The sequence below is a fragment of the Thunnus maccoyii genome, chromosome 18 (assembly GCF_910596095.1).
Source record: "Thunnus maccoyii chromosome 18, fThuMac1.1, whole genome shotgun sequence".
Lineage (NCBI taxonomy): Eukaryota > Metazoa > Chordata > Actinopteri > Scombriformes > Scombridae > Thunnus > Thunnus maccoyii.
The window spans coordinates 4,780,324-4,795,277 of NC_056550.1; the positions used below are offsets into that span (position 1 = coordinate 4,780,324).

Below are 14,954 nucleotides of genomic sequence, written 5' to 3' on the forward strand. Positions count from 1 at the left end.
TATTAATACTTTTTAATGCAGGACTTTTACATGTAACAGCATTTTTACATGTTCGTGGTGTTACTTTTACTGAAATAAAACACTTAAATACTTCTTTCACCATTGCCTTTTGACCTCACCAATGGGTAAAGCTCACACATACATGGTTTAAACAATCACTAATGGTAAATTAGAATATCTAACATATTTTACACTGTGTCAGTCAAATGAAGGGATTGGACTAAGGTTCTCAAAAAAACTCCCTAATTCTTTATATCTACGGTACTGTGTTTATGCTGATGTGACACTATTGTATCACAATAACACAGGAGTTTTGTAACATAACTGAAAAGCTGCATTACAATAAACATGATACAGTATTCTAATGTATGAGTGGATAAAGTACATTCTTACTTTGGTGACATATCACAGTGTGTTTTTGAATTTACATGGGACACTGACATCTACGGTTTTGAACCTTCAACATTTCTGATTGCTTGTAATGTGACTCTTTTGCAATAAGTTATTCAGGACAAAATCATATGTTAAATGCTTAAAACATTGTTTACTGAATACACCATACAGGACGGGCCCATGCACATATGGTATACATAGTTTTTCTTTAAAATAGAATGACTCCAGTAGCAGCAGTCTTGGTGCCATGCTCACTCAGAACCAGGTCAAAGCAGTTTACAACAGTATTATCTATTGAAAATAATTCATTGAAAATTCCAGGAGCCAGTGGGAAAATGTAAATTCACTAATTCAAAAACTGATTTGGATTTCAGCCTTGTCAACTGTCATTCCTGCTCAACTCATTAAATATAATCACAAAATGAGGAAAATACATTTCATCATAACAAGTACATGTGTCTGATTTGTCAATGTTAAACGACAAGATACAATCAAAACTTAATGCATTCAGTACGTTCATCTATGACAATTGCCTCTTCTCTACATTCACTTTAAGCGTTGATTTAACAGTAGAGGGCAGTAGACACCAGGAACTGTGTTAGTGTGTGTGTGTGTGTGTGTGTGTGTGTGTGTGTGTGTGTGTGTGTGTGTGTGTGTGCGCGCGAGTGTGTGCGTGTGTGTGTGTGTGTGTGTGTGTTTGTGTGTGTGTGTGTGTGTGTCATTTCACTGTGACAAAACAACCTGCAGCAGATTAAATGTCAACACAAACACAATGAAAATATGATGACATGGCTCACAAAAACAGCGTTGGAGACCTTTGAACTGAAAGTACAACTGTCATTATGAAACATGACCTTTACTGTATACCTTTTCTCAATGTTGATCTAACAGTTTCACCTAATGTCAAAGTGTTTATCACTGCGAATATTTAAAACATGCAGGACTAAAATATGTTTTGTCCTTTGCTAAAACAAAATGATTAAGATTTTGAACAGTAGATAAACTTACTGTTGTGACAGCAGATTAGCACACTTGGGGTAGTAGATAAAACCCGATTTTTGATTTAATCAAAGCAGACAAAACACAGGTAGGAGGTAGGAGTCCCCTTCCACTGTAAATGTGATCCATCACATCTTGTTAGACCTCTAGTTAGAGATCATTCATAATGCAAACAGCCTCCAGGATCAACATTAGTATTAGCTCAAACAAATCTCATTTAACTTTAATCAGAATGACACCTTTTATGTTAACAATGTCATCTACAAATGTACCATACAATTGAACCAACCTGATTAAACTACCACTAAAACCATGCAATGTGGCTTTGAACTGTGCAACTCTGAACTAAGATTGTGATTTCTAGTATGTTCAGTAACTTTTTACACAAATGTCTTTTACAGAACTCACATTAATTGTCCTGCACTATTTAACTGTACTGGAATGAAAATGGATGGATTGATATAGAGCTGAAACAATTAGTCTATTAACTAATTACTCGACTGACAGAAAAGTAATTAGCATTTTAAACATTTTGCATTTGACATTTTAAACATTTGCATGTTGCACCTTGTCAAACGGGAGGATTTGCTGCTTTTCTTTGGCATGTATGATAACTTATTGAATGTCTGTGGATTTTCTACTCTTGGTTGAACAAAACAAACACAAACTTTAAGGTAAAAAAAATGTTGAGAAGTACACTCAGTAAAGATGTGTTCATAGGAACAATAAGACTTCTGATATAGAATGCCAACCTTCAGAAAAAAAGGGCTGGTGGCTGGACCAAGTCCATAAATAAATACACATCCACTATTCAGTCCTGCTTGAATAACATTTGCTAATAACTACACTGTAAAAATATGGCCAAATTCTAACAGCAAGGTACTATTCTTTCTAAATATGATAAAATACTGTAAATTTTGATGCTTTTTGGAGCCAAAACCAAGAACAGACATTAACAGTGGGCTACTGTAAGATTTGATGGTAAAATACAGTATTTTCATTTTCACCACTGCAGTAATGGAGGGACAGAAGCCACATTCAACCATCAACATCATATAATCATCGTTCATCCTCCTTTGTCAAATCAAACCAAAAGGTCAGTACCATCTTACTCAGAAAATAGAATAACATTTGTGCAACTGGTTACCCAATTAGTGACTACGTTTAATTTTTGCTAACATTAAACTTGTATAATCCTAGCAAGCGCCTGACAGGCACAAGAGAGCATTTTCAGGTTGTGTTCTTCAGCAGTTGGAAGTTTATTTTCACTGCTACTTGCAAGTGTAGTTTAAAAATTATTTTTCAATGACTATTTTCTCTTGAACTCCATATCAGTTAATGCTAACGTTAGTCCCGCCTGGTCTATACCTACGCCTTGTTTATCCCACTTGTATTTCATAATTAATAATAGCCTTCTATCTAAGCTAACAATTGAAGTTTATTCAGATATGAAGCCAAGTTGATTAAGATATGTTTGCTGCTGAGCCCAAAAGAACAGAGTGGTTATATTGGTTATCTTACCTCAACCCAAGTGTGTTTCTAAGCTGTAGTTAGGCTATTTGTTAGGTTTGTTGCCAAGCTGTACTAAAACCTGGGACATAATAGATGATTTATTACATGATGTTTTCAAGTACTTCATTGTGATTCACCCTGAGAGGGGAACAGAGGCCAGCTGGGGAAAGTAATGCCAGGAAGACGGGGCAAGCTCACAGAGAATCCTTGTCACCACTCTTCTGCAGAACTTGATGTAACTTCATAAAGCTAAGCTAGGTTTCCCTCTTGTTTAAAATGTTTCTCTCTGTCAGTGGTTTCAGTTCTCTTTCTCTCACTCTGTGTTTGATTTTTATTCTTTTTTCTTTCTTACTCAGTGAACTGTGACCTTAAAGCCTGGATGCTGACTTTCTGCCAATTATACCACAGGCCATTTGAAGGCATTAAAACTGTATATCTTGCAATCTGTTTATTTGTGCTTTTATATTTTTTAAACAGTAGATTGCAAAGCAGTTGCTGTTTAGACTTATGACTATGCTTTGCTGACAGCTCAGGATATTATAAATAACAGATTTACACTGAAACCCTCTGGAAGGGCATGAAACTTGAGAGTTGTTTTTTTCAAACATGCATACTTGAATATACTTGACATATTTGAAAGCCTTTGACTAAAAGTGCAGTTCCATAAAGCTGTCACTTGTCTCGTCCTCTTTTGTGACAGATGTTAAGAGTTATGTGTTTTTGAATGTAAAACTCATCTGATCTCATTACTGGACCATTAAGATTGAAGACACATTGTTATTTACAGTATATGTCTGCAATTTATAGTTGTTTTTGTTAATATGAATAAGACGAAAACTTTCTAGTAAAATTTACAGTAAAATGTTCATGTAGATTACAATAGCAACACTGTAAAAACACATTATATTATTGCAGGCCTAGCTACAGTATCAAACTGTAAACCTCACATTCTACAGCAATGAACTGTTAAAATAAATTATGGTAGTGACACTGTAAAAAAAAAGATAAAATGCTGACAACTACAGCTGCCAGTAGTTTATTGTAATTTTACAGGGAAATTTGTTACAGTGTACAGTGGCCAAATCAAATTATATATTTATGAGTGAGTTTACAATTTCAAAGGGAAACAATGGGCTTGGGACTGAGAGCCACAGACAGGGCAGAGAAGTCGGCAAATATTGAGAGACAGATGAACCATTTGTTGGTTTTGGTCTTTTGATGAGATTTGTTGACAATAACAAAAGTATAGAATATTGCCAGCAATATCCTTGAATATATATGTCTATAGGATGAACATTACTTAAAAACATTTTGCTTGAAATGCTTTTCTGTGCTCTTAGATTTCCACAACATTTTTTTTCTACCATATGACACCCAGCGCAATCAACTCGAACGTCAGCAGGTGAGTTAACTTACTGTAAGTACAGTAGATAAACAGCCTATAAGTGTAGTTTCATCAGGTCAACCCACCTGTTCTACAAAGGCAAAACATAATAACTGCATATCTGACTTTTTGATGTCTCCTTTACCACATAAGACATTTTTTATGCTATAGAAATGCTGCATTGGTTATACTCTGTCACAGAGAAACACTCAATCACACTGTTAAAGCTAGCTGGTGAGATAGCCATGGCTAGCCTTAGCTAAAACTAAAAATAAATGTACTTATTGATTTTTCTCTTACTGTACTCAATGAGCTAGGGTGCAGGACAAGATGTGTGTTCATGTTTGTAAATTAGATAAGATGGAGACTTTAGCAGGAAAGCTAATGTGGGTTGTTGCAGAGCGTCTGCTCTATGATGGAATGTTGACATTACTGCTTTACGCAAAGATTTGATTTGCTGTGACAAAATAAACGCCAGCTATGTAGACAGATAATGGAACGGTAATTCATTGAATTCATGCAAAACTAGGGGCGCCATCATGCAACTAAAGAAACCAAAAATATAAATTTGTCACTTTTGGTTTCTGAGTTTTTGTCAAAGAACACAGGACAAGTGATTTACAGAGTATGATATAGCAGACCAAAAATATGCTATTTAATTTCAGTTGGACTTTATTCAAGAGCAAAGTGCAGCACATGCATGTTAAGGTATTATGTAGGTTCTGAGGCAATTTAATATATGTACATTAACCTTAACATTAGTTAATCCAAAAACTGTTCTGTTATTCTGTCCATCGAGGTTAAACTCAACCTATGAGATTGCAACTGTACCTCTGAGTTTTTTTCTATTCCTTTTTGCAAACCTGTCTGTTTTCCTCTCTGCCCACCTGCCTGCTCACCCTGTTTGTTTCTTACCTGTCTGCCTGACTGCGTGTCGGTCTGTCTGTCTGCCTGTCTGTGTGGGTGGTCATTTAATCACAGACTGTATGTGGTCCTTCATCCTTCTGAGGGCGAGTGGGCAGATTGAATTAGAGCTTTAGAGCATCTCTGATTAGACAGGCAGCAGCTTGTGTGTGTACAAATCAATCAACAAGGGGTGTTAAAGTGATATTTCTCTGTGGTACAACAGTTTTAATCTTTTTTAAAACACATGATAAGTCTCCACTGGGCTGTAAACAGCTGAGATTTGTTGGTGCATGACATATGGTTTCAATATTTTTTATTCAGGACAAGACAAATATGTCAGGAAAATCCAGCATGTAGCACACCCACAACACAACACAAACACACACGTTAACACACCTACAGTACTGTACATTTTGCTGAAATGAGAATGAAAATATTGAAAATCTTCTTAATCATGTCATTATAGACATCTATTGTTTTCTGGTTGTTGATGATGCTTTGACGATGCTCATACTTTTATGAGTTGTTATAATGCAACAGGAGAACAAGCTTAAGCTCTAAAATCACCATGATTACAGTGAATAAGGAGTGTGAAGATGTTGATGTCATCAGGATTATCTCAACTTGGGCTTGCGACTCAAAACTTCTAACAGAAAGCCTGCATTACCAGCTGGTGTTTTCAAGAAGTGGGCATTTAGGAGGCGGGGGGGTCTAATGAATTTGAGTTGCGTTATGGGAAATAGTAGGATCCAGTTTCTCTGGAGCTTGACCCATACTACAGACTAAAAGTGAGTGTATCTCAGCCTCTGCAGCTTCGGTTTTGACCATTCTTTTTATGTCTATTCTTTTTTTCTTTATTTTTAACTTTATGGAAGTGCAATATTAAATAACTGTAGTACCCCTTTGCCAATAAGAAACACACATACTATCACCAGTCTTATTCTTTAAGAAATTCAACAGTTACACATCCCCATTACTCTAAGCACTCTAAGCACTTTCTTTGTTCCAAATACCACTAAACAAAGAGGTAGTTATCAACATCCACGACAGCTCTCATGCATACCTAAGAAATAAAGAGTTAAAAAAAACAACTTCACGAGAGTAATTCCCAAAGTGCTCAGTAGAAGTGACAGTGTGTAAAATGCAGCATTTTTCACCAAACAAAATGAGAGACTGCTTTGAAGCCTGGCAGACAGCTTGTGGGCACATGCCCCCCTGGCAGCGTAGACACCCACAAATCCCCAGCGGTGCCACCCTGCCACTCTGCCACCCTGGTGCCACACAGAGACTTGAAACGCTAAATTAGAGTCAGTCAGGATGGCAGATTTGGATGCAGAGTCAGGGTGGGCTCATTGGTGTGGTTGGATATGTTGGTGAGATGTGGTTGTGTGTGGGTATAAAGTATTTATTCTGGTGATAGCGGGCTGTGTGTGTGTGGTCAGTGTCTGTGTGTGTGTTGAGACCAAGTCTCGTCTGTATGTCCAACCATGTGATCTTGTGATTAAAATGTCACTACACAAGCAGATTGAGAACTAAACAGCCTGTCAGCTCCAGTCTCACTATATTTTACTACAGAGCACTTGGGTTTGAGTTTCTGATTAGGCTCCTAAACACCCATCTCTCCCCACTGTGTTTCACTTGTGGCACTTTAGTAAAATGTAGTGAAAATGTGCATCACAAATTTCACCTTTATATTTGTACAGTCTTCTATTTAACGACATTTTCATTAAATTTTCCGTGGTACAAAGATGCCCTCCTCTATCACATATCTCCAATAAACAAGTCATAAACAAAAAACCATGACAAACATCTTCCCTCATTTTCTTTCTACTTGTACAAAAGGTGTTCTTGACATATTTTTTTTGTCAGTTAAAATATAAATCTCTATAACACTTCCTTAAAAAAATCTCAGTGGTGTTGAATCTACATCTTGCTTACACAAGTGACAAAAATAGAGCATTACATACTTAGGTTGTGCTAGATTTTACAGGTGTTAATGTTGTTGTGTCCACCTGGTATAACTTACCTTAACTTTCTTACATTTACAGTACATTTAAATGCATTCATTTGGTTGCAGCTTTTGTCCAAAGTCACAAAGATTACACTGTGGGGATTTCTATTTTATGCTATTGTTAATTTTGATAGGGACTGGATGGTGGTGCAGTGGTTTAGTCCATGAATCATCATTGCATGCCATCGCCAAGAGGGCAAGAGAAGCTGAATGCACCAGTTGCATACACTGGATCTGTATTGAGGTCATTATGGTGCTGTTCTGCTGCATCATTTTTGTGGGGAAGCCGACTAGAGTGGCTTGGAAGCTAGGAAACTTTGTCCAGGTATAAGAAAATGTATTTTATTTACAAAAAGTGGCACCATGCTACATGTGTGCATCGTGTGTAACACAATTACACACTGATCCACACCGCCAACCCCATAAGAGCCAAAAAGTAACATTAAAATAGACAAACACCATAACTCAGGTCATGACCCAGGTCTGACTGGCTTTCTTACATCTAAAATCAACACTGTCTGTGAAACTCAGTTATGTGTCATCTATGTATGATCCTAGATGCTTAAAACAGTTGATAGTTTCTACAGTTTAGTCACACAGTATCAGTGATGAGAATAAGTTCTTTTGTTTTTCCAGCATTAATTAAGAATGAGCTGGACTTACACCAGTGTTTTAACTTGGAAACCTGAGCAAAATAATCAGAGACATCCTAATTTTTACGGAAAAGACCCACTAAGGTCATGTCATCAGCATATTTAAATAGCTTGAAATTGTTGTTGTGCAGTGTCATGTCATTGGTGTACACTGAGAATAGTACTGGAGATAAAACACAGCCCTGCGGGGGCCCCTGTGTTTAAAACAACCTCATTAGAGAGTACCTCTTTAACCCGGAGTCTTTGTGGGTGGTTAGTTAAAAAATCCTTGACCCAGTGCACAAGGCCCCCGCTCACCCCTAAGTCCAGAAGCTGTTGCAGGTAAGTAAGTAACAAAGAAAGAAAAAGAATAACTTGTCCACAAGACACTTGTCTTATTACTTTAACCAGAAATGTTGATGGTATGTGAACAGATCAATGATGAAATTATGGATAAAACAAACAATTGACAAGCATGGTTAAATAAGTTAGTAATATGGCAATGGTGTAAATGGAGACAAATGGTGTGTTCTCATCCACTTTGTCACAGTTTGTGATGTCTCTGTTTATTCTGTTCACTGTTTATCATATAGTGCACTGGCTCCTATGTTGTATTAGTGTGAACCTACGTGCATGTGATGATATGGAGATGACTGGAACTATTACCCTTCACATGGCTAATCTAATCTAGTCAGGTCTTTCAGTGCTTTACAAACAAGCTCACCAATATTGGCCAACTAATGTACAGCAGGAATAAGCTCCATTATTATCAACCAACCGACTGAATGACATCCCCGAGGAGCTCATTCTGCGGTAGGTAGCATAGCAGGAAAGGTGGCATCAGACAATGTGTTCGAGCCAACAGACTACCTGGACATGCAATCATTGAAAAACAAGTTGGATGAACATACTGTATATTGCAGCCTGCAAGGAGTATCCTGAGTCTTTGTTGGTTTTTACAGAAACATGGTGTAATGATGTGCCAGTCATCTTTATACAAATGAGTGATGGGTTTTCCTACAGTCATTCTGATAGAGATGAGAACTCTGTAAAACAAGGGACAGAGGGATTTGTGTTTATATTGACAGTGGTGACACAATTTTGTGATCAGACCAATTCTGACCTGGAACTGCTATGCCTACTCTGCGACCACAATATCCACTATGTATCAACGTATTGTCTTGTGCTGTGTAAATCCAGTCAAATAGGAATGTGCAGAGTCAAATCACTGACTGTGTTCATCGGCACCTACATTGCAAGCCCCTCGCACTGATGGAGGTCCTAGGTCATTTAAATGATTGCCAACTGGTGAAATCTCTGCCAGGCTTTCAGCAATATGTAAAATTCAGCATGAGAAAAAGATTCTGGACAAGTGCTATGTTAATATCAAGGATGTGTACAAAGCCAGAGCAAGACCTCCTCTTGGCAACTCATTCACCTGCTCCCCACCTATCAGCCAGTCCAGAAACAAAAACTTTAAAAGTGTGGGCTAGTGTCCATACAGAGGAGTTAAGAGGATGCTTTCTTAGCATGGATTGGAACATTTTCTTTCGGGATTCAGATATTAACACGGCCACAGATGCAATGCAAAGGTTAGTGTGCAATAATGATAATAAGGATAACATCGGTTTAGCAACTGACCACATGTCTCAGCCTGTGGGATGTCGCCTTGTATTCTTCCAAGTGGACAGCAAGTCCTGAGCCACAAGCAGCAGCAGGCCCACCCAAAGCATCACAGATGGATCTATCAACATGGTTTTGGGTCTGTCACCATAGGAATGATATCATTGGCCAATGTTGCAATGAAACTTGTCAACTACTTCCGTGGACACACAGATGATGTCAAAACTTGATTGTAACATATCTGCCCTGTGCCATCCTTTATATTTCAGTTTGAGGAACATGGCCATGGTCCAACTCCTGTGGTGTGATATGTAGTACATTAATAATAAAAGTTTGGCAGAACTTTTTTAAGGTTTGTCTTGCCAAAATCTCTAGTCATACTAAGGGCATTGTCTCAGTACCTGGTCTGGTACTGGCATAGAACAACATCTGCAAGCCATTGTCTGCACACAGCAGAAATGATGACCAAAGTGAACTCCCGGGGGAAGCCAGAGTGGACAGCATATCAAAGCAGGTGAGCAGGAGTGGGAAAGAGTTTTAGTGTCTCTGGGATTAAATCAATTGTTTGTTACAGGACAGACTTTGCACCCTGGCAGGGCCAAGGTCTCGCCTGGTGGATGAGACATGTCTCAATTAGATAGAGGACGCCACAGTCTCCCATGTACCGCTGAAATCCGATCGTCACTCCAAGATTGTCTTTTCTGCTCTCCAAGAACTGGATGCCTGCAAGAGGTAAACTTCCAATGCCATGAAATCCTTAGAGAGGTAATGACTGAAGAACTATGTAGGGAGGTGGAGCCATCCCTGGATCATTATCAATTTGACATTGAGAAAATCACATTACTGATGATGCCTTTTCCACTGAATTGCACTTTTGAAACACAGATGTCTTTGTTGCATATGCAAGATTGCTTTTTATTAATTTTAGTTCCAATTTTAGGACTAATCTCCCACGTTTTGCTCTAAAACTGGTTCATTGAAGTTGAATAATTTTTTTATCAGATGGCATTACATAGGACAAAACAAGTGAAAGACAATTTGGTAATCTTTGACATAGCAGTAGACAATAAAGGGACCCCAAGGATGCAAGAGTTCACCCATTTTTATTTACGTTGTATTACAGTACTTATTGTATTATTTATTTGAATTTGAATGACAGGTGATCTCTGGAAATTAAAGTGCAACATACTAAACCACACCAATGTCCTTTTATCACCAAAATTATTGTCAAACTACAAAAAGAGAAGGATCTTGTGGGGCACTACTTCAAATTAAGGCAATTATTCATTAAAAAATCATCTGTCTACAGTGAGTGCTATATGTCTTTTGGGAGGGGTAGTGATTGCTACAAAAAAAATTGGAATCCATTTAATTCTCCTCACGTCCCAAGTTCGGATCTCAGCATAGCTATTAGAAAACACCTTTTACACAAGCACACACACACACACAACCCATAAACAGTCACTGAAAAACACCCTCCTTGTATTTCATCCAAGTGTTTTTTTTTTTTCTTACACTCAGAACACCCGTCTCTTTTGTTTTTGCCTAAACTCTGGTGAAATTCCAACACGAGGCGAATGGGGCAGGAGAAGGACGAAGGAAAAACATGTTGGAATTTTCTTCTCCTCTCAGATCTTCAGGGTTTCTCAGCAGCAATTACAGAGAAGTGTTACCAGATGCTTCTCGCCATTGTCGGACCAAAAACCACGTATCTGCACAAAGTCAGTCTGTCTTTCACGATTGGGGAAAAGGAAATGCTTTTTTTAATTCACACCAATGCAGTTTTGAAATTTCACAATAGATTTTTAACAAAATACCTCGGGGTTGATGAGGCTCACTCGACAACTTAACACACAGCAAAACATTCATACTGAGGAAGGAAAACACTGAAATTGCAGTTACATGGTTATTTCCCGACAGCAGCGTTTGGTTTCTGCAATCTTATCTTATCCTTGAGCCTTGACTCCTAGCTCTCTCCAATTAGTTTAAGAAAAACACACTTACACACACACATGCACAGATGCTCTTCACACACATCTCTGCACATGCATGGGCACATAGACATACATGCATACATGGAAAAGTGGTACATTTTTGTTTTTATCTTATAAATTCCTGCATTCCAGCACATACAAACTCAGATAAAACCACATTTTTCACTCACTCACCATGTTGCTATGAGCAATTAATCACTTGCTATTCAATGTGTCACCTGTTACACAGCTAAAACAATACAGATTGTCTATCTGTATCTCCTCAATGATGAAGCAGAAAGAAAAATGTAGCATTTCCCTTCTTTCCTGCTTTAGAGACTTTGGAGAAGTGACATTAACCAACAATGTGAAAAACAAATGAAATTAAATATTACATACATAAATACATACACACATACATATATGCTTAGTGACAGCAGAGCAGAGAAAAGAGTGCCGGTGAGACACTTTGCTCATGCATCCTAAGTATCAACCAGCTACAATGTCAGTGGATCATCTCCAGCAGCCACAATGGAGCCAGAACATTGGGGTACTGGAGGTTCATGGAATTCAACAGATACAGGAACTCTGACATATATTTTTTAAAATGTAATTATTCAATGTGTTGAGGACCAGAAATAAAATTCCATTCATCTCCATTGTATTAAGATGGCAGCAGAAAACTGAGAAGGATATCTCAAAACCTGGACAAATAAAACAATGTGTATGGTTAAATAATTATTAAATAATTATATTATCATTGATTAACAATGAACATTACACACTGTATTTTGATACATTGTTATTATGAAACATTTATTGCCACTTTAAGGCCTGGAAATGTACTTCTATTACAGATGTGTGCACGCACATACTGTATGTGTGTGTACATTCATGCAAACACTCTTGAATGTGAGTGGCCAGAGTTCAAACAACAGCAAAGCCAATGACTTAGCATTAATCCACCAATCATGGGGTTTGCTTAGCCAAACAGGTCATCCCCACCTACTGTGTAAGGTTAATGGTAGCAAAGTGCGATTATGACAAATCAAATATTTCTGACACCGGTCGCTGTCTCACTGGCTTAACCACAGAGTGTATCAGCTTTCAGTGTTCAAATGCCGGGGGCGAAACTAAATACCTCATGTGGGCACACAGAGGGATTATGGGTATTTTTTGGTTATGTGGGGAAGCTCAATTTTCTGACACGGTCGCTTTGGGGTTTAAGCGGAGCAGAAACACGTTTGAGCATACTGTAAATATGCAAACCCCTGTCCCCCCACACACACTCACTCTTAACCATTCATTCATACACACACAGTGAAGCTGCCTATGCACTTTTCTCCCAGTGTCTCCAGGGAAAAGGTAATTGCTGCGGAAGCCGAGCTACTGAGCGCCAGTCGTCTGTTTGGTTGATAGGGATCAGTGGGCAAAGAAGTGTGGAGTCGACAGAGCCCAAAGAAGAACTCCTCACAACCTTAAAACAGAACAGAACATTTCCAGCTTTCTCTCCTTTGATTCTTTCCTTTCTATTGAATTTTTATCACCTATGATAGTGTTAGCAAGATGTCCCCTGAACGCATCATTACGCTTACTAGTTACATATAGCCACAGTTGAAATCTGTAAAAAAAAAAAAAAAAAAAAGACTAAGAGTCTGAAATGAGTACTTGACAAGGAAATGCAATTTATTGTCTCACAAACTCTGATTGCAGTTTCTACAGCACAATCACACAAATAAATGCTTACATTAGTAATAAACATGAGACAATGTATCAATAAAATAAATGTCAATGCATTTAAAATGCACATTTAAGTATGTGTCAGTTTTTGGCCAAATTTCAATGTCCACATATCAGTCTTGTCTGGATCATTGTTAATTCCACATCCCAGTATCCCTAAGAGTTACAATCATACTTGATGAATTTACAGCATGCAATATATTTTCCATGCCAACACTCGGTGCCAGTGCAGGAAGTAATGTGTCCTTTATGTAGTGAAGCTGGAGTCACAATCCAAAAGTTAATATTTGCTTTTTTAGCCACACTAATATCGTGGTTCTATGGATGGCAATGTTGGGCCACCACTTTGGTCCAGACTGAAATATCTCAACAGCTTTTGGATGGATTCCCATGACATTTTGTACAGACATCCATGGTGCCCAGATGATGTATCCTAATGAATGGTGATCCTCTGACTTTTCATTTAGTGCTTTCAGTATTTCAGTGAATTATCTTAACATCTACTACATGGATTTGAACCATTTGTACATAAATCTATGTTCCCCTCTAAATGAATTATAGCAACTTTGTTGATCCCTTTTTTGATTCACTTTTCAGCTGCACCATCATCAGGTCAAAATTTACATTTGTTCAATACTTTGGTTTACGGTCAAACACCTGCCAAACCGATGATGTTCCCATCAACCTCAGCTGTACTTTGTGTTTAATGCTAATTAGTGAATGTTAGCATGCTAACAGGCTAAACTAAGATGGTAGAAATGGTAAATACTATACCTGCTAAACATCAGCACATTGTTGTTGCCAGGATAGAGGCATACTGATGTAAGCATTTAGCTGCTGGCATGGCAGTACTTTAAGTCTTGTTTTAACAATAACTGCAATCTTTTCCTAACATCAGTCTTGCCCTAGTTACCATATACAATTTTATGGAAAAAAAAAACAAAAATTTTTTTCTAACGGTGGTTTTGGACATTAAAAAATCGATTATTAACCCATTATTGAACCTAATCCATATTAACGTTCATCTAAAATTTGGGTTATGATTCCTTTTATTTTGAGATTTTTTGTTTGTTTGTATCACAGATCAATCAGGAGCACATAGTGAGGTTATTTTGCCATTGTTGAGAAGAGTGGCCACACAAAAGAGTATCAAATGCCTTTACGCCCCTGAACAGATTGAACTCTGCTCACTACACGTAGTGCTGACTCTGCAAACATAGATATAAAACACTAGATGCAATGTTATGTCATAACTCATGGTATAATCGTCCGCCATCTTACCTGGGTATTGTTTACAATCACTACCTATGGTGGTGATCTTTAGCACTGAATTACTTTATTAAAAGAACTGAAGAGACCAGGGAGGCTGACGTCACTTTCCATGAGTCATTATAAAGTAGATGAGAGATTTATTTTTTTTTACATATGGGTCAACTAAAACTACAAAAAGTTACTGAACTAAGTCAAAGTTATTGCTGATTGCTAGCTCTTAATAGCATTGATCTGTTAGCTAGCTAGCTAACTTAGTGCTCAAAGGTAATGTTTAGTAATGTTATAACAAAGTTATTAAGATTACCCTAACATTTGACCGCCAAGCAGCTGACTCCATGCCAATCAAGTGTAAAGTGAACATACAAAACATTAACAACAAGGTTTCATAATATCGCAAGACAAATCCAGCAAACCAGCTACGTTACAATCTACACAAACAATGAAGCCCAGGCAAATCAACACAACAGTAATGACAGCAACATAGAACACGAACCATCCACACAATCAGC

General features: G+C 37.8%; 1 long non-coding RNA gene across 1 annotated transcript; it reads left to right on the top strand.

The window, feature by feature from the left end:
• The first annotated feature begins 9,859 nt into the window (after positions 1–9,859).
• Positions 9,860–12,882, top strand: LOC121883697. Its single transcript, XR_006092259.1, has 3 exons — positions 9,860–9,974; positions 10,057–10,192; positions 12,783–12,882. It is a non-coding gene; the product is annotated as an uncharacterized LOC121883697 (long non-coding RNA).
• Positions 12,883–14,954: the final 2,072 nt, after the last annotated feature.